This window comes from Schistocerca americana, chromosome X (assembly GCF_021461395.2).
Source record: "Schistocerca americana isolate TAMUIC-IGC-003095 chromosome X, iqSchAmer2.1, whole genome shotgun sequence".
Lineage (NCBI taxonomy): Eukaryota > Metazoa > Arthropoda > Insecta > Orthoptera > Acrididae > Schistocerca > Schistocerca americana.
This window is the reverse complement of record NC_060130.1, coordinates 413,865,342-413,868,418: the sequence shown is the minus strand read 5'-3', so window position 1 is coordinate 413,868,418 and position 3,077 is coordinate 413,865,342. Positions and strand designations below refer to the sequence as shown.

At 45.4% G+C, this 3,077-nt stretch overlaps 1 non-coding gene across 1 annotated transcript; it reads left to right on the top strand.

Annotated features, from left to right (window-relative positions):
- The first annotated feature begins 1,920 nt into the window (after window positions 1-1,920).
- Trnat-ugu lies at window positions 1,921-1,995 on the top strand. Its single transcript has one exon. It is a non-coding gene; the product is annotated as a tRNA-Thr (tRNA).
- The last annotated feature ends 1,082 nt before the right edge of the window (window positions 1,996-3,077 follow it).

Below are 3,077 nucleotides of genomic sequence, written 5' to 3'. Positions count from 1 at the left end.
CGGGCCGAAACCGGCCCGCGAGGCTGGCAACCGGACCCCGTTAGCTGGCCGGACATCCCTGGTATCCGGCCGGCCAAATATTTGAGGTGGTGCCTATACTGCCAACAACTAAGTTTCGAGGCCTGTCGTGACCAATACACCGCGACATTGTCGGAGCTCTATCTTCACAAAGCGGAAGGTCGTGGTTAAACTTGTGGCTATCCACAATAAACAGACAGGTCATGGTTAAACTTGTGGCTATCAACAATAAACAGACAGACCATTCTCCGTGCGATAGTGAAAAAAAAGGTTAACAGACTAGTTTGGCGAAAACGTTTTGAGTAAAATAATTCTTTGCATTTTATTCTACTCACGAGTCTGATGTAAGTCTTTCAAATGGACGCCACTTCGGCGATTAGCCTTAGTAATAGGTCGTTATGGATGATGCTTCTGCCGGCCGCGGTGGCCGTGCGGTTCTAGGCACTTCAGTCCGGAACCGCGTGACTGCTGCGGTCGCAGGTTCGAATCCTGCCTCGGGCATGGATGTGTGTGATGTCCTTAGGTTAGTTAGGTTTAAGTAGTTCTAAGTTCTAGGGGACTGATGACCTCAGATGTTGAGTCCCATAGTGCTCAGAGCCATTTTTGAAGATGCTTCTTAAGCAAGGTTTCACTTTCTTTACGTATTTCGATTTTCAGATTTTCCTTGTCTCTTCGAATTCAAACTTTGAATTGACCCACACCTATTAGTATAGCGCATAAAACACTAAAAAAAAACTCGTGAGACACTCGCAACATAGACACAATCACGCAACAGAACTACCAAATATATGCTCTGGCTCTGCTACTCGCTACAAGACTACATGACTAAACTTATTGTTGCGCTGCTTGAAACAACAATGCGTTGACATACTCTAACTGCGTTATTTCTTGTAGTAATAGTGTTGCTAACATTGATTTAGAGATTTAGCTAACTTTGCAGGACGCTTTCGTGAAGAATGTGCTGTGACATACTTTTTCGTCGGTGAAATTCGCCAGAATAAGATATATATGACGGTAGTATCTGTTCCCGAAAGAACAGTTACCGTGGATGACCATGCAGCTTTGCTAGAAATGAAATGATAGTTAAATGGACACCCTAGCTGCAAACAGGCGTTGATGTGCTTCATTGGGGACATGTTGAAAATGTGCGCCCCGACTGGGACTCGAACCCGGGATCTCCTGTTTACATGGCAGACGCTCTATCCATCTGAGCCACCGCGGGCACAGAGGATAGTGCGTCTGCAGGGACTTATCCATAGCACCCTCCCCGTGAGATCCACATTCCCAACATGTCCACACCACTACATTCGTAGTGCGCCTAATAGATGTTTGCCCTCATACTCATTACTCGTGGCAGATTAATCTACCAAGTCCCGTACGAGTTCGGGCATCGCTTGTGCGTTCGCACAAGAAGGTCAATGGCCGGGTAGCCATATATTTTTAACTATATATGACGGTAGTATCTGTTCCCGAAAGAACAGTTACCGTGGATGACCACGCAGCTTTGCTAGAAATGAAATGATAATTAAATGGACACCCTAGCTGCAAACAGGCGTTGATGTGCTTCATTGGGGACATGTTGAAAATGTGTGCCCCGACCAGGACTCGAACCCGGGATCTTCTGCTTACATGGCAGACGCTCTATCCATCGGAGCCACCGCGGGCACAGAGGACAGTGCGTCTGCAAGGACTTATGCCTAGCACGCTCCCCGTGAGATCCACATTCCCAACATGTCCACACCACTACATCGTAGTGCGCCTAATAGATACCCTGCCACGAGTAATGAGTATAATGGGCAAACATCAGGCGCACTACGAATGTAGTGGTGTGGACATGTTGGGAATGTGGATCTCACGGGGAGCGTGCAAGGGATAAGTCCCTGCAGACGCACTATCCTCTGTGCCCGCGGTGGCTCAAATGGATAGAGCGTCTGCCCTGTAAGCAGGAGGTCCCGGGTTCAAGTCCCGGTCGAGGCACACCTTTTCAACATGTCCCCAATGAAGCACATTAACCCCTGTTTGCAGCTAGGGTGTCCATTTAATTATCATTTCAGAATAAAATATGCCAGAAATTCGGTCAGGTACGTCCACCAATCAAAATTATGTAATTAAATAAAAATCGTAGTTCGTTTCAGTGCTAGCTATTCCCACAACCTTAGATTTTTGCGATTTCATCTTTCCTTTAGCCTTACATTACGGTTATCATGGAGCGCTAGGGTTCTTTAGTAACACTAGGTAGATATTGACCGTTATGACTTCGTGGAGGAATCAATGTGGCCCGCAGACTAAAACGTTTGGAGACTCATGCACTAGACAACCAAAGATTAGATGGAGATATCTCTACTAAAATTACTGCTATGTCCAAAGATGCTACTAGACTGGAGGAAGAATCAATGGTCGACTCAGTAAACAACTACACTTTTAGGTTCTCTTGTGACGGAGATGGAGTACAGATAAAGTGAACGCCTTTCAACATTAGTAAACGCAAAGCTAGAAAATTGTAGAAAAACGCACGAAGACCTGCTGAGGATCGACACATGGTGCATGGATTGAGAAATGACCCTCAACATAAACAAATTTAAGTAATTGCACATAAATATGCAGGGAGGCCCATTATTGCACGGTTACGCGATCGGGAAACGATCACTGGAAGTAGTCACATCCATTAAATATTTGGTATGCGAACGGAGCGATTTAACGTGGAACGACCACATGCAAGTAACTGTAGGTAAGGCAGATGCCGGACTAACAATCATTGATGGAATCCTCAGGAAGTGTAATCTATCCACGAAGGGAGTAATTTATAAAACCCTCGTGCGACAAATACTTCAATATTTCTCTTCAGTGTGGCATCCACATAATGTATTATTTATAGAGCAAATAAGTAAGATCGAAAGAACAACAGCACGTTTCGTTATAGATTCATTTAGTAAGGGCTAAAACGTGACGGAGATGCTCACCCAACTCCAGTGGCAGAGACTACAAGATGCATTCTGCAGTGCAGTGTGGTTCACTGTTAAAATTCCAACCACTGCTCCCTCCTACGTACACTTGGAAAA